Raw genomic sequence first — 27,347 nt, 5'->3', positions numbered from 1 at the left:
ATGTTTGATTGTTTGAGAAAGAATAGTTTGTGTGAAACCTTCCCTGGGAAATTAAAGGAGTAGAATCCGGTGGAAGATAAGAAGTGACTCTCCGCCCCAAATATGTCCAAATATACTGTTGTTTATTCATGCCAAATGCCCCCTGTTGCTGACTGGCTGGTCTGTATCGCACGGCAGTGGAGCGGGGAGCCCGGAGTGCTCTGTTACAGGGCACTCTGTATTTTCGTATTGTGTCTTTTTACCATTAAAATCAGATTATTGTTATAACTTTTATGCCGGTGTTTTGAACTCCTTTTCTTATTAATCTGACCAGGCTCATCTAACGGACGGCGCGGAGCAGAGCTGGGCTTTAAGCCACCACTACTGTGTTTGCTCCTACAAGTACTACGGCTTCCACAGATGAAATTTTTTAATGGATTTTTTGTCAAAGCACTTTAGATATTCATTGCTATCGGGATGTTAAGAGCATTCCATGGAATATAACAAAAAGTGTATCTCGAGCCGGTTTCTCAAACTTACCTACCCCACCTTTAATTTAATAAGTTCATTTTCAGGTGAATACAGGTGAATACAGGAAAATGTGTATCTAATATTGCAAATTAGGCGTTACATATAGCCTAATTAAATTGCGCCAATTTGCATGCAGTTACCAAGGCATTGCAGGGGAAAAGGATAAAAAAATTAAATATATACATATACATATCACCTCACAACTTCCCCAGATACTCAAGTCAGTATTTCCCCCTGAAATGTTATGTTTAAATATGCAGATTAGCTTTAAATCTATAGACGAATTCAGACAAGTAGTAAAACGAACACCATTTATATGTGTTTTTTGGAAGTTTTCTTTCCATTAATGAAAGAAGACATGGAAGCAAAATAGACCAACATGTACATGAAAAAACGAAATGTTTGACTTCATAGTTGTGATTGTTGTCTGCTCTTGTGCATAGTGTTAGTAGAATTATGTTGAGTATTAAACAATTGCGTGAGTGTGAGGGTATTAAAATAAATGTGTCAGTAAGTCTTTTATAAATTATTCTGGGAAGTGCCTTTTTTCCTCACTTGAGCTCCTGCCCCCCAAAATGTCTGTGCACGTCCCTGCTCTGTTGAACATTAAAAAAACAGGAAATATTGTATCTACACCATGATCTACACACTAATGTTTCCATGTAAAAGCCAGTAAAAGCAGAAGTCAAGAAACCAGCAGCGGTCACATGACGCATGCGTGGGCGGGGCTCTGCGTCTGCAGTGCACCGACCAATAGGATCTCAGCTTTGCTCCAGGTCCCAGCCAGCTCCATGGGGGGAAACAACTCGAGAGAGGAGATGAATAACGGTACACACTCCAATATTTATGGAGCCGATGCCCGCATATAAGTGCACCGCATCCACTCTCCCGGTGCATGCGTGAATACATGCGTTTGGAGACGGAAGCGGGGAACGGCGTTTCGGGGAGACGAAAACAAGCGGTCCACCATTGTCTGCGTAGAAATAAGAATGGCCTGGATGTGGAAGGTAAGAAGGGCTTTCTCTCATATTTACACCCCCAAAAAAATGGAAATTAAGGAAAAAAGCGTGAAACCAGCTTCTGACGTGGTGGTCGTTACGTTAGTGAGCGTTTCAGCAGATGTTGTGTTAAATATGAGCTCATGGTGGTGATGCTGCGAGGTAATTTAATCTCTTCTGCTTTCTTTTTTTTGGGGTGGGGGAGTCGGAATTTGTGATTTTCGCTCGTGCATATGAATGATAGCCAGGCCATAGTGTTTGTTTTTATCCTTTTATTGCATTTAGTCCATGTCTGTGTGTCATTTCTGGTGATACAAAGCAGGCAGATGCAGGCCATGCAGCCAGCTGTGTTCACAACATGACACGTCCAGGTGTTCACATGATGAGTGAGGAGTTTACAACCTCCACTGTGGCCTTCACAGATTAGGAGAAAGTTGACAAAAAGTTCCTCAGTGACCCCCACTGTCCTCTTCTCTGTTTCACCCTTTATCTTTCACTGTCATTCAGGAAATGTCCCTTATTTACAGATGTTGAAATGAACAACACTGTACTGTAAGAGCTGAAGATGTTGTTGATGATATGTGACTAAGCATTGTGTTCATCAAGTATATATTGTTTTCTGTATCTTTAAAAGGCTGAATACATTGAATGACACTTTCCCTTGCAAAGTGACTTAACAAAGTTGGCAAGGCATTTTTTGTCTCTCGCCTCTCTGTTTTGACCATAACATGTCAGATATAAATAGTACATAATGAAATAGTTTTTTGCTAATAATTCAGTTTTCTTTTACTCAAACTCTTGTTGTTTAAGTAATATCATATGCCAAACATTTACAAAATCACATAAAACAACATTTTCAAAGTGAGAGATTGTGTTCCAGTTGTCCACGAACACACTTTTCATGTTTACAACAGCACTTTATTAAAAAAAAAGCATTTATTTGGTCAAAAACATTGTAGAGTGCTATCTTAATAACATTGACTGTGTCACTGTTATTGATCCCTCTTTACTGTGGAGGTAATTAAGATGAAAGAATGTGTTTATTTCTGTTAGACGTTGTGTCATAGTAAACACAGTCTTAGTTTGGTGTTGTCAGACTTCATGTTGTTTTCTTATTTGTATTTGGCCAAAGTTAGGAGTTTCTTATTCAGCTGATCCAATGGTCCCACACCCACTGGAAAAACATCTTGGTCAAAAAAACGTCCTTTTACAAACGTCCTTACTCTGTTTTTGTTATCTGAGCCACGAGATGATTTCACACTAGATTACACACTGTAATATTATATGATATTGCCAAACTGATTGAAAATGGATTGAAAGAAGTGGGACACAAAGTAAATGAGCTGTAACTTTAAATGAAAGGACGCCAGTTTGCTTGTTGTTCTCATGGCTATTAGGTACATACATAAGTAAAGATAGTCAGACTCAAAAGCCCATAATGTCTTCATTAGGCTACTGGAAAGTGCTGCTGACATCACGGCACCCTCGCAGTTATACACTTTACTCTTTCCTTGCTCTATTGTTAACATCTCAACTAGATCCAGCCAACTTGTTGCATGGAGTGAGACAGAGAAACAGTGGAACATCTGGCACGAGTAAAATGGCATCTTTCTGCTGTTAGATGCTTGTTTTGCAAGTAACTGTTATGGATGAATGGATAAAGTGAATGAGTGATTGATACATTTATTTCGAACAAGTCAAATTAATAATTACAAAACTAAAAATGTTGCAGTGCATAGTCATGTAAGAGAAAACAAAACAAAGTGACATTTACATCAACGACATTAGCAACACACACAGTCCCACATCTAGTGTTCGAAAAGGAGTTAGAAGAAGTATGATTTATTTAATCTCACCCCCTTGTCCCTAAATAATTTATTTATAATCTATACATCATTATCATTACTATTATTATTATTAATTATTATACCATTACTATTAATCTGCTTTACTTGTTGATTGACATATATACATATACACATTCACACACATACACATATACATAGATACATACAGCCAAACACCCTCCCCATCCCTGTACCTGGAGAAAATAATGTCTCTATATTTCCTCTTGAACTGGTTAACGTCTGGACATCGCTTTAGCTCCACGTTCACACTGTTCCATCGTCTCACTCCTCAGGTTAGGGTTAACGTCTGGACATCGCTTTAGCTCCACGTTCACACTGTTCCATCGTCTCACTCCACAGGTTAGGGTTAATGTCTGGACATCGCTGAGATACAAAATGTTCTTCTGGTTGTACGGACCCTATGAATTTCGAATGGAAATGGTCTCCTTGAATTATATCCCCCCACTCGTTGAGTGAATACTTTTTGGATGTTTCCTGGTGAAACGTAACTTTTGCCTTAAACATGATTTGTGCCGTTTAGAATTCTACCAGGTCTGTACATTTTAACAATTTTGACTACAAGAATTAGTGATGTCGTCCTGACTTTGATCAGGACGACTTTGGGATCAAAGTCGTCCTGATTGTTTAGCAAAGTCGGTTTCCTTTGTGCTTTGTCACATTTTCTTTCATATACGAACTACATTTTCTACCCCAGCAAAGCGTAGAAACGTTGTTTGGGATATTTTGTCTTTCCATCCTTTTTTAAGCATTTAAGCGACAGGTGGGTGGTAAGGTAATCCACTTATTTTTCAATTTAAAAACTCCTTAAAACTTTACTCGAAATGTGGTGATTCCAGATTGTTCCATGATGGAAAATTGCAGTGCGAAAATCCCAACTACACACTTGAGGTACTTGAGGTGCCCCTTTTTAAGGGTCATGATGTGGGGTCATGAGATAAATAATGTGGTAGAAAAGAAGAAGAATATAAATTCACACAAATATTATTTATGGTTTTGCACTTTTTCAAATTTTTGTTTAAATTGAAGAATTTGATCTCTTTCTGAATATTTAAATGAAACAATATCTGAAATGTTTTTTGGGGGCAAACAAGCCTCTGGTTTTATCTTGAATAAATTCAATTTCATTCACTTCTGTAACTAGTGACTATATCTGTCAAACACATGTAGTGAACTAAGACTCCTTCTGAAATGCACGTTCCTCAAAAGTGTACTTAGGAAGAGCACAAAGTACTCCACTACTTTTCATCTCTGTGCATGAGGCATTGCTTAACCCAGAGAGAGCTGTGTGACTATCGCTCTGATACTTAGTTCATGTGTTGAGCGAGGCCTGCAGGAAAGCTCTCCCCTCTTTGTTAGCTGGAGTTTAATTGGAGTGAGTTCATCCGTGAAGAGCTGAGCTGGAGCTGGGAAAGGCTGAGGCTGTTGTCCTCCGTCATAACAGTTCAGGGTGAGCTCGACATCACGTCTCAACTACATTTGGCAGAACAAGGGCCAGAAAAGCCTGTTTTTGTGACGGGTTCATGCGGGTACACGCAAGCAGAAGGCACACAAAGAAGACCTACAATTAATTAAGGCGCACACACACACACACACACACACACACACACACACACACACACACACACACACACACACACACACACACACACACACACACACACACACACACACACACACACACACACACACACACACACACACACACACACACACACACACACACACACACACACACACACACACACACACACACATTCGGCTGTGTGTGTCGAGGTGTTGTAACAGCTAGGGGAATGCACTGAGTGTCCCAGTTCTTCACAGATTCGGGGATGAATGGCACTTCTCTGAGTCCCTCTTGTCCCGTGTGGGTTACAGCAGAAGGCAGACTGATACAAAACATGTTGAATGAGGCTCTGGGTAATATTGAAAGTGTTATCAAATCCGTGCTCGTATTTCCCTTTGTGCCATTCTCTCTTTTTATCTGTGTGTGAAGTTTACATGAGATCTTCCGTTAGTATAAAAGTTCTGGCTGCATAGGGTCCACAAGGAAAACCTGGTTCCTTTTTAATGCTACAGTTCATACAGATGCATTATTATAAGTTTAATCCCTTCATACTGTTAACTATTTTAAAAGTTTCTTTACAGCCAAAGTTTAGTTTTAAACATAGGTATATGAAATATAAAATCTATTTATTATTTTGCCTTGAGTTTTCCCTCACCTGAATCAACAACCCAAGGACGATATGCACTCCTAACAGTTGACTATTGTAAAAGGAAGACTTAAATCACGGTACATAACGGCATTGGTTTGCATCAGGTTCCAAACGCAGTGCATAGGTAGCTAATTCAAGCACATTACACTCTGCCCGCTGATAGACTCAAGCCCATACTCACCACCCACCTGTTTATATATTTTACTGTCAATGCCGTTTACACTGTATATATTCATCTGTTTATAGCCTATTTATAATTATTCTATTAATACAGATTCCATGTATAATTATTCTCATTATGTAGACTCCTGCACTGCTATTTTGCACTTCTGGTCAGATGCCTAAACTTACATTTCGTCACTAGTACATGTACTATGTAATGACAATAAAGTTGAATCTGAATCTGATGTTGTGATTACAGGGTCAGCAGTTTTTGTAACTAGCATGAACTCGTTCAAGTTGTAAAATTGCCGGCTGCAATGTTCTAGTAAAAGTTACCACAAATCCAATAAAGGTTTAATACAGTTTAAAACAAATTGGGAATATGTGCCTGATCGCTGCAGTATTATAGTCCTTTGTATTTCCTCAAATTCAAATTTGAAGTTTGACTTTGTGAACCTTCCCCTCACAGAATGACCTTAAAGAAAGTCTTTGTTTTGCTGCTCCGCTGTTCGCCGTCCATTCTCTTAAAAACCCCTTTTGAGGCGAGAGGGGACCATTTAAACATGTGGCTTCTTTATTATGGCAATGTAACCTACATCTGTTGTGCAAACACACACGCACACACACACTCACACGGAAAACGCTAGTGCAAAGGTTAGCGTATTCACCGCGGTAACCCGGGGTGATAACCTCGCCCCTGATCTGGCATTAATCCAGCGGCCGCAGCAACTGGGCCAGCGGAGCCGCCGCTCACCACAAATCTCATCAACATCTGTGAAGACTTAGGCTTTAAGCGACTTGATCCCACTACGCCTCGCTGCTCATGCTAGTCAGGTAGCTTCTAATCCTGGATCATTTAATCATCACTCCAGGTGCTGCCAGCGCTGGTCTTTTCCTCCGCTGTTTTCTTTGGTCTTCTTTTACCGAAATTACAAAGAAAAGACACATCAATTATCTTCCACTCTGTAATTAAGTCTCGGTCAGCAGCATAACAGGACATGTCATTCGCCAAGAGCCTCGGGGCCGGAACCTCCATTATTGATGTACATGCATTCTCAAAGGAGCCCGTTAAAAGCTTAAATGTCGAGGGTTGAAGCTTTATACTTTAATGAACCAAGAGGACAAAGCCAATATTCATGAGGTAAACGGATTATCTGCGGTTAATAATCCGCCATTGTTCTTCCAGGGGTAAAGCAAAGTGCACACGGTGTAATCAATACAGTCGAAGATTTACCTGCAATTTCATTGAAAAGGTCCAGAGTGCTTAGCCTCCATTGACTTGAGAACAATTCCAGGCTTTACCTCCAATACTAGATTTAGACTTCATTGTGTTGGAAAAAACCGATGATGTATGGATTTTGGAACCAGATGCTATATAATCGGTTGATTCAGCATTATTTTTCTTTCCCGAGGCATTGCAATTTAATCGCAAATATTTGAACTAGATTTCATTAATCCTTATTCGAGATGCTCCTAAACGAACTTTCTACGCACGGTGGGCTTCTCAGTGCTCACCTTCAGCAGAGGTATTGTCAGAGATTTAACTCCAACACAAACCAAATGCCCCACATGACTGAACAAAGGTGTTTTAATTTTATTTCATGAATCATCTGACATTGATCCTAAATGATCTCCTGACTCCAAACTACTTTTTAATCTTCTTCTGCTTATTGTGTTAATCTTGTTGGCGTGACGATGGATCATTTTCAAATAATCAGCTGGCATCAGTGTTTGTTTTTAACTACACCTGTCTGATCCCTCTGCAGCACACACACACACACACACACACACACACACACACACACACACACACACACACACACACACACACACACACACACACACACACACACACACACACACACACACACACACACACACACACACACACACACACACACACACACACACACACACACACACACACACACACACACACACACACACACACACACACACACACACACACACACACACACACACACACCATGTATACACTTCAGGGGACATTACATTGACTTACATGCATTTCCTGGAGACTTATCTTAACCATAACCAACACATGCCTAACCCTAACCCTAACCAAGTCTTCACCCTAAAATTAATGATCCCCCTTATGGGGACCTCCAATGTGTCCCCATAAGGGAAGCCAGTCCCCACACTTGACTATGTAAACAGATTTAGGTCCCCACAAGTATAGTAATGCTAGACCACACACACACACACACACACACACACACACACACACACACACACACACACACACACACACACACACACACACACACACACACACACACACACACACACACACACACACACACACACACACACACACACACACACACACACACACATTCCCTCAGACAGAGAGGATTAACGGGTCAAACACCATATTAGGATTAACACTAGTTTAACACTTCGCTCTCCACTCAGCTGCAAACCCCCCCTCGTGGTTAAAGACTAACGAGTGCCGTAAGTACGGCCTGTGAGTCGGAGAGATTGTGGCCAAGTCAGCAGATCTTTGTGGTCGGATGGCATCCTCCGGCCCCGATGGTTTCCTGGAAGAACTGTGGACTTTGGGGTTTGATCCAAGAGCTGATCTGCCAACGTACTGCTGCGTGGATATGACTCATGCCGGGTGGACTTCACATTGTGTACGTATGAAGGAGTTATCAGTAGGTGCTGGGTGTGTGAGATGGGACGTGGTGGGAACAAGCTGCTAGAGTAGAGATCTGTGTGGTCTTGTTTGTGCTTTGGCAGAATGGGGATTTGAAATGTTTGGAAGGTGGCAACAAAAAAGAAGAAGAACAAATGTACTGGTGCAAAAGAAAACATGTTAGGGCTGTAACCTAAACTTATTTGTATTGTTGAATAATCGTTTGGCACATGAAACATTTAGAAGATGCTTCATTGTGGTTGAATGTCTTTAGATGGTTGTGTGGTGGCGCCGACTTCCAAAACCCCCAAAATATTCAGTTTCAAACTCTCAAATTTCAGAAGCTAAAATTAGCAATTATTTCTCATTTCTGTTTGTAAAATAAATTATTATTTCAATAACTGCCTTTTATTCTCCACGTTAAATGTCAGTACTTAAACTTTGCAATTATTTTCTTATCTGTTAAACAAGGCAGGGAAACGGAATCAGCAGGATGCTTTTCAAGTTAAATCTTGCATTATAAAAACTGTTAATAAGACTATTATATTACTTGTTTGATATTATTTTTGTCTCTCCCTGGCACACCTTCAGCGCTCATTTCTGGGCAATTATACTGATTTCTTAGTAGCTGTTTTCCAGACCCAAATACCCATTGGCACAGGCACGAGCTGAAACCCCAGAAGAGAGCGAACAGCCGTCTGATAAGAAGTTACCCTCCGAAGAATTGGCTTAGAATTCACGTCCAAACAACACAAAGATAAGTTATGAAGAAACAAAAGGGGCAGCAGGAGGTGCAGACTAAGTAGGAAGATTGGGGTTCAAGTACTTGCCCTGCTAAAGTGTACTTAAGCAAAACACTAAGTCATCTTTAGCTCCAGCGGTGCTCCTTTCGTACCTGACCCTGACCTGTAAGCTGCTCGTGGGAAGGTGAGATCCTTCTGAGAATATCAATTTAGCATCTCAACTTATGAAAACCTGTCGCTCACACATGATTTCTTGCCCCGTTCATTTTGATCCACGCCGCTGTAATCCTGCATGTATCCATTCATCCGCTTTCTCCCAGCGAGGTGGCGTGATTAGGCTCGCTGAGTAACGGCTGAGTCTTCGCCTTGAGCTCCCTGCGAACCGCCCTTGATCGGAGCCTCTGAGCAAGCAGAAAGTCCTTGTAATTGCATTAGTGTTGTCCAACTGAGCCACGCCCGCTCCCTCCAGACCGGCGTCTTTAGCTTGATTTGTAGCTTTGACACGTTCGGATTTATTCTCATCCTATTGCAGAATTTGTCGACAAGATCAAGATGTTTCACGAATGCCCTGGCTCTGATTCTGTCTTTTCCTCTGACGGAAGTGTCAGTGGGAGCCAGGTGGCCATCATTTCTGCTCCAGCTGAGCACTCTTGACCAAGCCAGGTAATGACATGTTTCCTTTCCACTGGTATTATCCCCAGTGGAAGCCTGTGCTCTGGTCCTGAAGAGGTTGACAGCAACAAATAGAGCCTGGTGGTTAAGTGAGGGCATTAAATAAAGTGCTAGTCAATTTTGTTCCTATAATATATAATCCCTTGTCAGCTTTTTAATGGCCGTCTGTGCCCTGGAACTTTCTGTTGTTGTGGTCATTATTTGAAAAGGAAATGGGCAGCGGTTCAAAATGCCACAGTGCACTCTGGGTAATGGTGCATCTGTTCACTGAGCTGTTGATGTGTGTTGAACCTGTATGGCTGTGTCGTCACCGTGTTGTTTTTGTGTGACCAGATTTTCATTCTGGTTTCTTCTTGATCTCCCTGACGGCTGCAGGCGTTCGCTTCTTGCTTTTTTATTGTCTCTGACTCGCTCCCACTTCGATCCGTTAACCATCACACACACATCGAATGCCACACTCTGCAACCCCTCCGTTTACCAACATCAACAAGCAGCACCACGGAGGCTTTGACTAAACAAGACCATGTGAACTTTATTGTTGTTTTTGCAGAATGAACACCTGCGCGTGCCACCGAGCGGAGCTGTTCGCTGGCCTCACCTGGTTGGTTGGTTAATTGTGTGCAACAGCTGCTCCACTTACATGTTCACAATGCTGGTGCTCGAGCTCTCTGGGAGAACCTTCACGATCTAAAGAGGATTAATGGAAAAACGAAAAGCTGCACTGGTAAATCGTTTGAATGTTTCTGTGGGTAGAGATCTCTGCTGCTTTAGACAAAGAGGATTCAGTCCGTCCCTCACCAGGACTTTTAAGAATGAGACTTAAAAATATATCTAGCGAATGCAAAAGCCTTTATCCGATCCGGCGCATCCTATTTGTTCAGCAGCAGCCGAGGAAGGAAATAACAAGTCTGCCTGTTTCTTATGCATGGCCTTGAAACGGCACCCTGACAGAGGCTCATGAACAATCACGACATATATATATGTATGTATATATGTATATATATATGACTATTTAAAGTATTTATTTGGTTTAATGAAACATTAAAGATTGTTTTTAAGTCTCAAGCAGAAAATCCTAGCATTCTAACAATCAGAAAACATTTGAACTTCTTTCTTTAGGGATTAATCAAGTATCAAAATAAGTACATCATTATGGGAAGTAGTCCTGACAAAGATTAGATAATGGGCTTTCTTACTCTGGACGGTCGAACAAACAACTATAGTCATTTTGTTATCTTGGCTTGGAGACGGTTAGAATTTGGTTTATATATGAGTCGATAAGTAACGGTTGCAGTGCAGACATGGAAAACAATGTCTCTCAGACAAATCTTTCCACCGGAGATCGCTCACAAGTTGATTCTAACGCCGCAGAAATGTCATAATGTATGTTGTCTATATTGAATACAACACTGGCACTCTATTTTCACATTGACCTCAAAAATCCAATAGTTGTGTTAAACTGTAAAATGGCATGATGGAAAATCCAATATCCATTATGGAAGGTCCAACATCTGCTTGACTTATAAAAGGGACTAAAAGTGAGGATCTCTCAATCAGATTTCTCCCTTTCCTTTCAAATGTAAAAGTCTTCTAACTTTAAGTTTCATAACTAATAATTATCCTCATTATCAGGTGAACTTTGAATAGCCTTTCCTTTTAATCAGGTAACAGCTTGGCAGAAAAACACCTATGACAACTTCTCAAAAGCCGAAGGTGTTGCATGAAAAGACTGAGCAACAGAAGTATTGGAAGAAGACGACGCAAATAACCTTCAACAGTAAGAACGATGCTTCCTTTAACTTCAAGGTGTCTCAGTCCTCATCTCTCCGAGGGCAACGTCACAAACTCATTTTTGTTTCTGAGCCACTTCAATATTCAGCGAGCGTCGCTGAGTTTTTATGACAGAAATATTTCTTTAACAAATAATACCGTTCGAAAAAGTCTCTGCGCAGGACAAACGTGTGTCGAGTCAAGTGGAGAAGAAAACTGGAGACGCCGTTTGTTCCACTCGTCTGTTCCACTGTGAGTCGCTTGCACTCGCCGTTTATCTATACTCTAACGATCTGCGTGTGAGCAGTCGTGATGTGTAATCACTACCGATGAGATGCAGCTCTATTACGGAGTTAAGGAGGGATGCCGTTGAGTTTCAGGGGAAATATCAGTTGCTAAATGTCAGTAATCCCGTGCTGGCATTTGGCAAATTGAAATGGATTTTCTCTGGTCGATGTTTTTCTCAACAGCCGAATTCCCCCGTCTCTTCCGCCGCCCTTCAAACACAAAGAGACAGACAGAGAGATGCATTGCTATTCTTGTGTAAAGTACACCATTCAGAATGCTGTGGATCCTCTCTCTATTGTGTTGCACCAAAGCAGATCCAGTGTGTGCTGGATGTTGAGCTGCAGATTCATTAAACTGTATCTTTGTCCTTGGCCGCTGTTTGCTCTGCTCTGCCCGGCGACCATCTGCGCCCCCCAAGAGCCAGCTACTTAACAACGCTGATATTACAGCGGGGTGAAGCCAAAAGGGATAGAGTCACAAGTGAGTGGCCAAAGTCATGTTCTGTGATTGGCCGAATGCAGCCGGACATTCTGTCTAAGTATAACCCTCGACAATAGTTAGACAGTGGAAGAGCCAGCATGCTTCAATTAAAACACATTTCGTCTCCCTTTGCTCGAGTGAGTGGAGCCAAATGCAGCTCGTGATAATACAGAAGTATAGCCTACAGTACATGTTGCGTTTTATTGTCTTTGTTGATTTACAGTTCACTACCAAGCAGCTCAATAAGAATACGAACAAAACTATTGGAGACAATCGACATAAAAAAACACTCAATCACTCAATACAAAATAAACTTGTCAAGTTAAAGTAAATCAATGGAAATGATTTCAATGGGAAATGCACTGCAATGCTTTTTACATTGTTGTTCATGTTCATACTTTACAAGAGCTAGCTCCAACTTAAGTTCACACATATGAACTAGTTCACTTTCATTATTCAAATTACATTTTTGAACCAAGTTTTTCAGTCCCAAAAAGGAAATAGTTTGTTAAGTTCTTAAGTTTTTTCCTTTTAAACTAGTCGGCTGCTTTGGCTTCTAATTTGTCTTTTAGAACGTCAAATGCTTCCTGCTTTGTGGTCAGAAAATGATAACTGCTGCTCCTATGTATGGTTAAATGTTTGTTGGCATCCTAATCAGGGGGTCCGCGGGGTCTTAAAAAATATTACAAGTTGATAAATCAATTTAGCGAAAATGAAGGCTATTAAAAAGTATTAAACGGCATTTCCCAAGGTATTACACTTTGTAGCTTGTTTTCAGTAAGTATATCAATGGTCCAGAGAGGTTGTGTTCTGCAGTCTGCCTGAATGTAATCATGGCGTAGGTGTGTCGTGTGATTCTGTGGAGTTTATTTATGGCATCCCGTTGGATTGGACGTCATCTGAACAGGACATCGCTCGCTCACTGCTTGATAGCGCGCGAAGGTCCGTTTACGCCGGTTGTTAAACAACATCGTTATGGGGAAATGCAAGTCTGCGTCCAAATGGTTGGGAGGAGGTGAAGTGTGTCGCCAAGGTAACCGGTTAGAACTCCAAGTGGCGATGAGGTCTTAAAATGTATGGAAAGGGTCTTAAAAAAGGTCCTAAAAGGTTTTACATCTGACTTCAGGGTTCCTGCAGATACCTAATATAAAGTGAAACACAGAATGCTATCCAGGCAGCAGTTTAAAGGGTTGGAGAAGGGAATAGACAGAGGTGTATCTCTCTCCATACAGCAGGATGTCTTTCTTGCAGCATCATAACGGCATCTAGTGTAAATCTCCATGCAGCTTGTTTCTGACAGGTGGACTCACCCTGCGTCTCCTCGGCTCCTCAAAGAGCCCATTTGTCTTTCTTGCCTTTGACAAAGTCTTCACTTTCCCAAGTGAGCGAGCAGCAGCCTACGCAGCGGAGCAAAAATATAGAGCTTCACCAAACTCTCTCTGTGAACATATGGTGGTGTTTAGAAGAAAAAAAAACCTCCCAAAAGTTTTCAGGATCCAGAAGGGGGATTGCATATTATAGAGTGTTTAATCCTTTATACTTATGGGATTATGTTCCATTTGATATCAGATATGCATTAGTCAAATGGGTTTTGACTGCTACACACACACACACGCACACACGCACGCACGCACACACACTCCGCTGGCCATGACATCGGTTAAGTATCTTGCCCGCGGATACATCGACATGTTGCACTGCAGGGGCTGGGATCGAAACCCACCACCTTTTCTGCTTGACAGACGACCGCATTAACTTATTCACATTAACTTCAATAAGTAATGTGAATAATTTCCGCATTTAAAATCTTCAAACTACTTTGTCTTTTGAGACATATATAAATATTTCATCTGTGGAAGCCGTGGCGCTGTAAAAAGCCAGTCCAGTTAACTGCCTCGGCCCGGGTCAGATAACTGGATGGCCGACCTGCCTGTCAGCCTTCCATCTCGTGCACAAACTTATCTCGTGCCCTCATTAGTCGTGTGTGTGTTCGTGTGTGTTGGAGGAGGGGCTCTGTGAGGAAGTCTGAAGGAAGGGGCAGATTTTTTTGGGTTGGGTAATTTCAAATCCTAGCGCACTCGAGCTGGTTTCTCCATTCTTACCTACCCCACCTTTAAGTGCAGTACTGCACACAAAAATCAAACAGATCTCTAATTTTGTTCGGGCAGATTAAGATTCTCTGTGATGCTGCGCTCTATAATGAAGCTGTATCATGCCAGCAGAGCAGATTAGACTTCATTTGACCTGGATTGAAGGATTTTCCTTTTCATATGTCATCGTCGCTGATAAGGGTGATACTACAGGAGTAGCACACATCAAGGGCATCAGCATCAGGACGTGTTGGTAATATACTCGAGGAAGGAGAGAAAGCACTTGGAACTACAACAGAGTAGAGTCCTCCTCCTGGTGTTGGATAGGTACTCTATTGACTCTAGGACTGCACTTTAGTACAGATGTAAGGTACATGTGTTTCCATGGTACGCCACTTCACACTTCCACTCCACTGTTCAGAGGTAAATATTGTACTTAATTAACTGCAATCTATTTACTAGGTGTTTTCAGTTGAAGACTTTCAGTGTTTCCCCTAGGATGGAGTCATAGCAGCGGTGCTAAGGCCCAGCTATATGTTTCTATGCGTCCGCCAGCACAAGAAAGGCTCTTGAGGCCTAGTTCATACAGTGGCAATGTCTCATTTTGATTAAAAAAACGCCGCCGCTATTGTATATAGGGGAAACACTGACTTTACATACAAAATATATGATTATCTTATGAAATTCAACATGTTGTAAACCGTGTCAGTTAATGACCTCACTAAGAACATTCTAGTTGTCTGTAAGGTTTCTAGAAGCTCCACCTGAAAAGTGTCGAGATGTCTTGTCTATATTTTTATTGAAATTATAGTTTGAGGCTAAAAAAAGAACCAGTTTTTTTCTAAAAAGAATAGCAAGACTTCCAACTTCAGGACTTTTGGTATTAAGCATTAAAGACAAATCTGGGTTGCTGAGTAGACTTTAATTGACGATAAGGGTTACATCATCTGCCACTGCATCATTGATAACAACATTCTTCAGCATCGTTTTGTACACACTGTGACATGGCGCATTGTGTGTGTACACTAATGTCTGGTAAGAAGTCCCACTCACTGCTCTCCACTCAATCTTGATGGTGAGCAAAGCTTGGAGAGGTTTTTGCATGTTGTTATTTTGGTTTCAAATGTTATCAATCTTGCTGCCACTTGGACCTGCATCCATGCAAACTTAACAACACTCTGCAGGGTACAATATAAATAAATGAGTGCAGGGGAAACACTCTTCGGTCTTTGCACGAGTTGCTGGTATTGTTGGGAGCACGATATGCATAAACGAACCTCCTGCTGCTGCAATCTGCCCCATAGACACACTATATGGCACGAGAGAAATGGAAGTGGGTATTTCTCCAGAGCTGAGCATTAGTCACATCCTCTTTTAAGATGCAAGGCAGCAGCAGGGGCTCCTCTGGGGGCAGCAGACCGCTGAGTGGGGGGACGGCCCCCTCTGCTGGGCTCTGCAGGGACCAGCACGATGCAACATCTCCACGTCAGGAGATGAACTTTGCTGCAGCTCCTTCAGTGCCCTTCTCAATGTGAAGGATGTGTGAAGACAAGCGTACTGCTCTTTCTTTACAGTAGTTCAGATCTAATTCAGTTTAAACATGCAGTGAAATTATTCAAGAAGAAACTGAGTGTTTGACTGTAACATTTAGATTCAAGATTCAAAGCTTTATTGTCATTTGCACATTAGCTACAGTGTAGATATGGCAATGAATAACGTAGGTCACAGGCTCCTCCAATAGTGCAACATGAATATATTTAGGACATAGAACAAATAAAACATATCAAATAGTGAAAGAGAATGTTTTGAGATGTGCAAGTAAATACAAATATAATAGACTGACTACCATTAAGTAGGTTTGGGATTTACATGGTCGATACTGTAGAAGCCAAAACGCTTATTTAGCTATCGCTTATTATTTGTAATCGGTTATCGATGCCGGAAATTGTCACCTGGGTGTGTTTTATTGTATTTAATGCATGGATGTCAGGATTTGTGGAATTTCAGAGGGTGAGAGTTTCAGGCATTTTCTGTTGACCATATGGCCCTGCTTGATTATAGTTCGTTTTATTTTGTTCATTAAACATTGTTAAACTTTAGAACTGACTTTTTGTTAAGGAACGAGTAAAGGGATGAGCCCAGACTTAGCCTCTGAGCGACTTACATTATTGGGATTTTTTTCCCTTCTTTTACTTCGCTACACTTTTCTGAGATAAAGTTATCAGCTGTTTTTCATATTTTACAGATACTTTTTCATAGAAAACATTCAATTTTCATTTAATTTCAAACCGGTATTTATCCAGGTGTATCCCATTGAGATCATTGATCTCTTTTTCAAGGCAGACCTGCTCAAGTAGTTCCACATGAAACATAAAAACATAAACAGAACGACAAAAAGAACATCTTCCAGCATCATTACAGGGATTTACAATTTATATAACTATCCACATGAGCAGGTTCCAACAGCTTCCGATTGAGTAGCATCCAACCGAGCTTTAAAAACATTTAGTGGCACCAGATTGCTCAGTTTCCATTTCAATTGCAGACTATTCCAAGACAGTGGAGCTGCGCATCTAAAAGCCATCTCCCCTAAGACAGTCCTAGCAGTTGGCACATTTAATAAAAACACAGCATGCGATCTCAGGCAGTAGGCAATGAAACTGATAGGTTCGACAAAAAAAATACACATCCTTCCTCAGGCAGTGTGTTTGTACCGGGGACAGGAGACACCCCCTTGATGAGAGACTGTAAGAAAGGATCGGGGAATCCCTCCGGAGTGGAGTCATGACGACTGGATCTGAATTATGTTTTTGTATTTGGTGGTTTGTGTCCCAGCTGTCGATCAGCTGTGCGCAGCGTCTCCACTGCAGCCTGTGCGTCTCACCCCCCCCCCCCGCAGCAACTCTATATCCACCAGTTAGAGGAAATACAACTAATGTGTTGTGTTATATCAGCTGTACAATTTACCACATATGGTGTTCTTAGTTTCCATACCTCCTGTGTTTTATGAGCGACTTATCAAGTCTTAGCAAACGGCATTAAACATGGTAGTATAATAAAACCATGCTCGTACAACCTATAGAAATACAAAACCGCATAATTTATGAGAAAACATTTCATAACATTAACACAAAATAGTCGAGGTGGTTTTAAATAACATATTAGATATTATATCCGTATTTATTTATTTCTCCAAGTTATGTTTTTGTATTTGGTGGTTTGTGTCCCAGCTGTCGATCAGCGTCTCCACTGCAGCCTGTGCGTTTTAAATAACATATTAGATATTATATCCGTATTTATTTATTTCTCCAAGTTATGTTTTTGTGTGCACTGAGGAGTCTCAAACAGGCGTTTGTTTAATCATTTTAAGATTGGCTTTAATCAATGTTTGAAAATGAATTCTTCATATATGATAAATGAGAGGTAACATTTGTTTATGGTATTATTTCCACATATTTCTCTCCATTCTTCCTTCTGCCAACGGTGTCGCAGTTTCTCGTCTGTCCCGTTGTTGTGCTTAGTGCGTACACATGGGTTAGAGTTTGCGTGGAGGACCGCACGTTTTCCCGTCAAGTTAGTATTTTATAAATCGCAAACATTGCGTAGAAACTGGCGTACGCCATTTTTTGAGCGTATATCCCTTTATAAATGAGGCCCCAGATATGGCGGCCTAGGCGAACATCTATAACGCCAGTGCTACGGGCCGGCCCTGAGTTCATATGCAACTCGCAAATATCTTCCTCTCTCTCTCTCTCTCTCTCTCTCTCTCTCTCTCTCTCTCTCTCTCTCTCTCTCTCTCTCTCTCTCTCTCTCTCTCTCTCTCTCTCTCTCTCTCTCTCAGGGGCGGTTCTAGGGGGGGCCAGGGGGGACCAGGGCCCCCCTAACACTGAAACGTTTTTTGTTTTTTTAAATGTATATTTTCTGGTACTCGGTTTGCCAAAAACCGCAGGATTTTGTTGCTGTAATGTGAGATTGCTAACAGTAATAACTATAAGATCTATTTGAGATAAATAAGTGTACTGAAACAAATACCAATAACTGTATTGCATTGTTTTTTTATGCGCAATTACTTCATACTGTCTAGTTCTCTTTTTCGTCCTGCATTTATTGTGCCACCCTCAGAAAATAACTGGCCCCCCAGTCAAATTGGTCTAGAACCGCCTCTCTCTCTCTCTCTCTCTCTCTCTCTCTCTCTCTCTCTCTCTCTCTCTCTCTCTCTCTCTCTCTCTCTCTCTCTCTCTGTTGGTACGCAAATGCGCCTTTTTTCAAATGACCCGGTGCTCTTTTTTCGGCGGAGTTGCGCATGCGCACCAGTTATGTGCAGCCCTGTATATAAATAAACTTGCCTTTAAAATGTAGTTTTTTCTTCATGTCTTTGTCCCCTAAAATGTCTGACCTTGACTATACTGACTCGTATCTGTGCAAAGTTACTAGGGAGGTGTTTCTTTCCTTCCTCTGCTAAAGGGGGCCAGCTGGAGTTAGTCATAACTTAGAAATATAATGCAACTGGCTTCAAATACATGTATACCATTACTTCTCCGTACAAAAAGCTTCCTTCCAATGCAGCTTTTTTACTTGCAAGTCAACTAGAAAGACATCAAATAAGTGCCTTTGTGATGAGTAAAACCCCAGGAGACTTGTGTAAATATCTCATGAATGAAATTAATCATACAGTCATAAACCTACTATATATTCAATAACATCTACACATTGAATTAATTCTCTCGCACAGTTCCTGTTGCAGGCAGAGCTCCTGCGAGGGAAATCTGGAGAGGGAAGTTGTGCGTGACGGTTTTACCGGCAGCAGAGAGTTCAACCTCCACCTCCGGGAAAATAATAGTTTGTTATCTCGTACTTAAGATGACTTTTGAGGCGAGACCTTTGCTGGGAATATGACAATAATTAAGTAATGTGTGTCTGGACCCCCACTCTCAATCTGGAGAGTGGCTCTTTGTTTACACTCCTGTCTCCTGCCCCTGGAGAACAACACTAAAAGAGAAGGAGGAAGAGTGAGAGAAAGACTCAGTAAATAAGTTCTCAAATGCCCTAATTGAAATTGGATTGTAACTGCTCTCTGGACTGTGGTGGCGGGAATCAGGTGCCGGGGAGGTCGCCCTTTTGCATTGCAAATGTAATTTTCTGTTTTTCTTACCCATTGCCCAGACGGCTCTCGAATATAGCTACCAGATATGTTTTTTCATGAGCCATTTTCTTCAGGTTCAGCCTCTCATTATGCCAATACCCATTGCGATTCGTTTTTTGGATTGCACTACAGGGTGGTTCTGTTATTTACTGAGCTGGAGCGTAAGTCTTTGTGGGAAATCGTATTCTCTTCATGCCCAGATAGAGCCTGATGGAGGTGAAATGTTGATTGCACAATATGTATGGGGAAATTAACAGCTAATGTGCTTCATATCTTTATTCATCACTCAAATGAATGGGGTACTTTTTTGTTTATCTTTCTGTAATTTCCAGATCTATTGCCTATTTGGCGCTCGTTAAGGAGGGGAATTCTGCTTTCTGTTTGCCTGTAGATAACAAACACATCAGTAACTTTCTTATACTGAACATGTTTCTGCCAGTGGTGAAGGAAGTATTCAGATAATTTACCTAAGTACATGTCCTTAAACCGAGTACAAGTCTCCCAGTACAAGTCTGACATTGAATAATTATAATAACAATGTGGAAACTACAGAACATCTTGCAATAGATTCCCTATTTCCCCCTACACCAGGGTGATGATATGTCAATGTTGGTAATGCGTTTCAACTTTCCCCAATAAATCAGTTTATTCACTAAGGCTAAAAATAAGAGGCGAAATCAATATTTACCTGAATGTTTTCTGTCTGACATCCACATTTTTCACACTGACTCACTGCATGAAAAATCTGTGGAAGATTGTTGCCCTCCCGTGTCCCAGTGATCCCACGCGGTCTGCCTGTAAACTGAGATCAATACCTCCTCAGTGTAGGTTTAAAAACCTTAAAAAAAATATCCCACTCAAAGCTTTCGGTGGTTTTGGTGTTGGTCACAAACAAGGTCATTGCAGTCGCTTATGGAGTCATATTCCTCAGGCACAAATGTTTTAACATTGACCAAAGGCTCTTGTGTTGAAGCTTTATTGCCGCTCTGCTGATGTTAATGGTCCCCTTTTCTGCGGGCGCTCCCAAACTCCCACACTGTACTCCTTCCTCAACGCCAGGCTCAACAGGCCGACTGGTGATTGCTCTGATGGATGGCTGAACTCTAGAGGAGTCGTGAGTCTCGCACTGAAACGAGTGGAGGTTCAGCACCTCGCTACGCCCACCGCGAGCCGTCCAATCACCTCCACACGTTGACACATCATTTCCCTTGTGATTTGTGGCCGGAGTGAGTTTGAAGGAGACAAGGAAATGTTCTGCCGCCATGAGAACAGATGGATGTTGAAGCTCTGCAGACTGAGACGAGGGTTGTTTCCTTTTTCTTTTCTTCCCTCTCCCGCCCTTAAGAAGCCTCTTGCGTTATAAGGGATTGGTTTCATGCTCCATAATGGACGCCTGATGACTAGCTATTACAGCACATTTTCAGAAAATGACCTGCCATTTCTATCTTACGTTTGGGGACATAAAACTGATTAACCGTCCTTTCAGGAAAGTGGCGTATTATCTTGTGAAAGTCCGTTTTGTGCCGTTTTATGCAGGATCACATTTTCAACCACTCTGATTGTGATCAAAGATTGGCGGTAATACTACGAAATGGTTGCATGATGTAACATACGTGCAACTCGTAAATGAGAGTCTCGTTGGGGCAGCAAATGGTCACCGTCTCTTTCATCCCCCCCCCCCCTCAAGTTCACATGTTTGATCTTGTCTCTGAGAAGCGAAGCCCCCTTTGGGATGTTTGATGTTGCAGATCAGAGCGAGAGGCGGTGATGGCGCTTTGGCTGTGGGGCTTCACCATTACACCGAGCCACGTTCAATCTTCTCACCATCAGATAACTTCAAAGAATTTGCGAAGCACCACCTTCCCAACATATCTGGAGATTCCCACCGGTGTTGTGTGTTAGATTAGCAGCACGTTATTGAAGTTTCAGGGGAAAAGAAAATAATAATAAAAAAAGTCTCCAACTCTGCCTGAAATCTATCCATCACCACAGGCTCCGAGATTTCATAGCACACCACACGTTTTTTCATCTCTGTCTGATTCTTTTTCACTTCTGTGCATTGATCCCTCCAGCTCTGCCGTGCCAATAGCTTCTCCTCTGTGAGACCTTTCCTCGTCCTCCATCTCTTATCCATTATTCATCGCTCCCGCTCCGTCTGTCGAGCCACAATCCCTCTCACCTCCATTATTTTGCTATATTGCAATACATATGAAACAATGACGCTGACGCAATTGTTGCATTCTTGGTGGAGATGCTACAGTATAACAGAAAAGTAGATAACAACACATGCGCCTTTGACTCTTGAGTCTTCAGGCCCATTCCCAAACCGCCCCCTACACCCTACCCCTCCGTTTGCGCGTTCACGCGGAGGGTCCGCCATATTAAGGGCTGTTCCAAAGCAAAGAGTGTGGAGCGGTGTGGAGGGGGAGTGGGCTATCAAGCCCTCAAACAGCGAGTCTGCAGCGGTGCTGACTTGAGACCGGTCTCTACCTGACCGGAGTCACGCTGTGTGTGTCCGTCGGGAAACAAGCTGTTAACAAGTAGTTCCAGCAAACATCAACTGATAAACTGCGATGTCAACAACCTCATGATAACCTCATATGTTTTTAACTTAGCATCAAACCTGTGTTTAGTCTAGAAAAAGGTAAATGTGTGCATTTTATTATAAAGTTGTGTATATTTACAGACTGTTGCAAAAACTAAGAAGCTTATAAACATCAGGTTTAAAACTAAAAGAGCTTTACAAAAAAGTAACACAATGAAAGATGATGGAGTTTTATTTGAGTTACTAATTTACATTGTTTTGTCTAAGAGATGCTGATTTGAAACCGTTGTTACATATAGTTACGGCATTTCCTGTTTCTGCCGGAGAGAGGGGAGGCCGTCCCAAAGCTGGCTGCTGTATGTACTCCCTCCATCTGACAGGAGGGAGCCTCGTTGAGCTGCGAGTGTGGCTGCAGGCGGAGTTCACTCCGTCACGGAGGGGTAGGGTCGAGGGAGTGGTTTGGGATTGGGCCTCCGTCATGCTAGTGGCTCTCTGAGGCTGTACTTTGAGTTAAATGCTAACATCAGCATAGTAACTAGCTGATATTTCCTATAATAAAATAAAACTTTGACCTGACAATGGCGTTAAATGAAAAGTCACCAAAGTCGTAAAATTAAATTGTCTGTGAAATATGAATGTGTGTATAATTTGAGCAAATTCATCAAGTAGATGATCAGATCATTCACTGCATAAGTAAAAACCTTGATAGGTCAATGGGTCCCCAAAGTCAGTTAAATTGATCCTCTTGGGACCCTGACTATCTTTGACACATTTCATGGCAATCAATCTTTTGGATGTCAAGATTTTTCACTCCGACAACCGGCTGGTGGCACAAATGGAAAGTAAAAAAATCTCAAGAGTCAGTGGGATTTATCCCTTGTGGAATATGAATGACTTTGCAAAATGTAGGATTGGTTAAGATCTTTCCATCCTAACTTAAAGGTGCAGGTAATTTTGGAGAAACCAGCTCGAGTGCGCTAGCATTTTAAAAACAAACAAAGCTTTTTCAACAACAAGGTCCTGTCAGACTGAGAGTCTCAGATAACCTCAGCTCAGGTGAAGTAAAGGACTCTCTGTGTTTCGATAGTTAACTTTAGTCTAGTTATCTCAGTGGGTCTCAAATGGTTTGTTTTAAAAGGGGAGTGATTTGTAAAATATCTATAAAGAAATAGAACATCTGTTTACAGTTCTGTTTCATATGTATGTTGAGAGATACTGTATATCCATAGATCTCTTCATTTTGGCTCTCTTTTAACTTCAATATTTAAAAAAAAATCTTCCCCACTAGAGGAGGTGAGGTCCACTCCCCACTTGTAAAAATGGCACTTGACCCCTGCTTACACCTATATGCCGTGAGCTGATTACCGAGCCTTCATTGTAACAGTCGCGGGCACACTGTGTGTGTGTGTGCGGAGTGTTGCAGTAGAAAATGTAACTGTAGCGCTGCTGCATTAATGGGAAACCCTTAATGTTTGAGCACCCTCTATGAAACGTCAAGCTACCCCACAGCACCCCCTAGAGAAAATCTCTGGTGCTGTGTGTGTGAAGAATGCAAATCTATCTCACAAGTTTTACATATACAATTTGTGTTCTTGCCTGGGTGCTACAGTATATTGTGTATTTGTTGCCTTTGAACAATATTATTTTTGTTTTTATACAGTATATTCATTTTTGTTCTACACGTTAGTTGCCTTTTCAAAGTATTTCTGTTGTTGTTACCCGTTAGCCTTTACTGCTGGCAGATTGATGATGAAACTGGAAAGCATCTACTCATTTTACTCAAGCTATTAAAGTACTAACTATGAAGACATTTGATTTCACGATCAGTTTTATTTAATGATCTCTCTCTCTCTTCACAGAAGAAGTCGTTGATCGCCACCAGTCTGATCGTGGTGGTGTCGCTCTTCGTGGTGGTGGTGAACTACTCGGAGAAGCCGTACTTCCTGCTGAAGCCGGTGTTGGATCAGACGTTCAGCAGCCACTGGATGTTCTCCAAGCAGCCGTACAAGGCCTTCAAACCTCACCTGGGCTATGTTAGCATCCCCAAACAGGAAGTGAGTGACACACAGACTAAACACACAAACACTAACCAGCATGCACAATCAGAAATGGCAACCTCACTCAACCTCAAAAGGTTTCACATCTCTACTAGACTTGATATGAGTTGATATTTAGTCCCATCAATTAGGTAAGCAAACTTGTTACTTTTCTTACCGCTAATGCTAACATTGTCTGTCAGCTGGTTACCTTAAAGGTGCTAAATAGATAGTGTACAGAACACTATCTATTTAGCACCAAACGGTGGTTCAAGATGCAAAATGCACTTTGTGATGTCTTTTATACATACATATGTGTCCCCGGTGCGTCGGGGAACTCGCGCAGCGTCAGAAAATAAAACCCTCTCTCTTTTCCTCCGTACCCAAATCTTTTAAAAACGGGTGTACAACGAGCGGATACAGATGTCACTACCCGATCCGTCCCCCTGCCCGATCGGTACTGCGCATGTGCGAGATGGTCCGCCATATTGGACAACTCCGGACGAAAACCCAAGATGGACACTTGACACAGTGGCTTTTAGCAAAGCTCAAAAAGAAAACTCGAGAGAGATGAGTTATTGTTATTACAACGTGACTTCACTATTATTTAACAACTCTTTTTATTGGGTTCTTTTATTTGGGGTTAAGTACATTGTCAGAATAAGTGAGAAATGAATTTAACTTCTGTTAGACAGCTATCATACTGAATAAATATTTACTGTGAATGTATGCAAACATGTATGGCATATGGCTGTCTAACAGAAGTTAAATCCATTTCTCACTTATTCTGACAATGTACTTAACCCCAAATAAAAGAACCCCATAAAAAGAGTTGTTAAATAATAGTGAAGTCACGTTGTAATAACAATAACTCATCTCTCTCGGGTTTTCTTTTTGAGCTTTGCTAAAAGCCACTGTGTCAAGTGTCCATCTTGGGTTGCCGTCCGGACTTACGGACCATCTCGCACAGGCGCAGAACCGATCGGGCAGGGGGACGGATCGGGTAGTGACAGTAGACACTTCTCAATACTCAAATTTCCCCTCCTCGACTCCTCGACTCCTCGGTCCTCCGGTAGTGACCCGGAAATGAATTTCAGCGCGCCATTTTGAAGGACGTCTCATTTCTCTAAATTTACACCGAGGACCGAGCATCGAGCGTCGAGGAGGCTCTCTGGAGTAGCTCTAACCGAGGATACACTGATGGTTCCTCCACGGCTCCTCCGCGGATGCATTTCCGGGAACGGTGGAGGCGTGACACACGGCCGGACTTATCTCAGCCAATGACAGCTCTGCATGCAATCCCCTGGATATTATTTTAGAAACTGCTTTCATCGCGTCGCGATGTTTCCAGAGAGAACAGCTGTGAGGTCCGTGCAGAAAGCAGAGCAGTGTGTATAATATATATCACTCAGTATAACAGGCCTACTCTCTTTTGACATTTGTCGTATGATAGTATCTCTGTCATAACGTCTCTCACAGGTTATTTTATTCTGCATTTATATTCTAAAACCCTCAGTTGACGTTAACCCGCCATCAGGCAGCTTCACCTCGATAATGAAGGTGTATTCATAAGCGCTCATTCAGACAGCAAAGCGCCTCCTTGAGGATTTCTTCATTCATTAACTCAGGTTCTCTGTGATTGTTCTGAAAACGCCTGTTTGAGGTCTCTCGTGTGCACTATTTCTTTGTGATTCCAAACAGCCATGTCCGTGATCCTATTCTTCTGCCTTCAAACACCTCTCTGCTGTAAATTCCCCGCACAATTTATGGAAATTGAAATATCAAAGCATTTTAATTCCCACCATATCAAAATGTAAAAAAACAAGCTGTTTGTTTGTTGTTTGAGCGAAGCAGCCTGAAAACCCCCGAAACTGTGCTTATACTGGTGCAAATCGTTTATTTTTCTCGCAGAAATGCGTGCAACGTTTCAGTCTGACGGGGAATGAGGAGAGTGCTTTCAGTTTGGGCTGCAACACATCTAGATTTGGAGTGTCGATGGGCGCGTTGGTCCTTAATGAGAAGAGGATGCCTTGCATTCAGCACGCTGATATTGGCAGATAAATGCGGAGCGCCACCCTCCGCCTCAGGAGGTTTTCATCCACACAACGCAGGCCCAGAGGCAATCACGTATTACCAATCTCTACGTCTGCACCTCCTTCTGCCTCCAGACGGCTGCTTAAATCACTGCCCCCTCCCCATGGAGAGATGTATGCAAATCATAGGAAAGACTGGCAGCGATTGCAGAATTACGCCTCGTTTCGGCTCAAATTCCCCCAGCAGTGAGTTCTTCACAGCCAATCAGAAAGGGCAGTGATTGACCTGGACGTGTGTGTCAAACATGTTCTGCACGTTGCCAAAATCTCTGACAAAGGATGGACAGAATAGTGGAGGTCTGGTCAAGGTGATGCTCGTGTGCTGGTTGTCGTAAGCGATTATGTCCGGAGTGAAAGCCGCTGTGTGAGCTGTCAGCCTCTATTAAGCACTCAGCAACACCTTTAGAAGTAGCAATATTTCTCCCAGACAGTAAGGCAATCTTACATGACCCACAGTGAGGTGTCATTCCAGGTGTTATAAACCTCTTGCCAGCATGTATAATGCATAACCTGGTTAACTTGGGGAATGGCCGGCCTTATTTTCTTCATTTGATTGAGTCTGCCTCCAGGTGTGATAAATCGCCCCCGCTCTGCCTTTCAGGAGAAATAAAAAACATTTGTCTTGTGGCACTTTATATTCAGGACCCTGGTTCATCTGGGTTGGAGGCAGAAACTCATTATTTTCATTTTAGACGTATGTTTTTTCTATTACACACTGACCTTTTGAAATGTATTGTGCAATATGAAGGAAAATATGCTTCTATCTTTTGATTATTATTAGAAACTCTTAGGTTCTAGGCAAGCTGAGACTTCGCTATATTTCCACCTCATCATGCAAACATGCTGATGTTTATCACTTAATGTTTAACACTGTTGACAATCTTAGTTCTGCATGTTAGTGTCCTGCGTGTCTTAATTAACACTAAACACAACATTCATTTTAGGATGATGAAAATGTCGTGTCGACGTGTTAGATGGTATTTACCAAAGTGGGTGCCTTTGTGTGAAATGGCATAGACTGTAGTCGGTCTTTTTTAGGTAAAAGAAATACTCTTCAAATGGTACATCTGGTAAAGG

At 41.9% G+C, this 27,347-nt stretch overlaps 1 pseudogene; it reads left to right on the top strand.

Moving 5' to 3' along the window:
* Window positions 1–1,303: 1,303 nt before the first annotated feature.
* The window catches only part of LOC117462494 (alpha-N-acetylgalactosaminide alpha-2,6-sialyltransferase 3-like), a 32,534-nt pseudogene continuing 6,490 nt past the window's right edge, over window positions 1,304–27,347 (top strand).

This window comes from Pseudochaenichthys georgianus, chromosome 17 (assembly GCF_902827115.2).
Source record: "Pseudochaenichthys georgianus chromosome 17, fPseGeo1.2, whole genome shotgun sequence".
Lineage (NCBI taxonomy): Eukaryota > Metazoa > Chordata > Actinopteri > Perciformes > Channichthyidae > Pseudochaenichthys > Pseudochaenichthys georgianus.
Note: the sequence above shows the minus strand (reverse complement) of the source record. Positions and strands in the feature narration are given on the sequence as shown.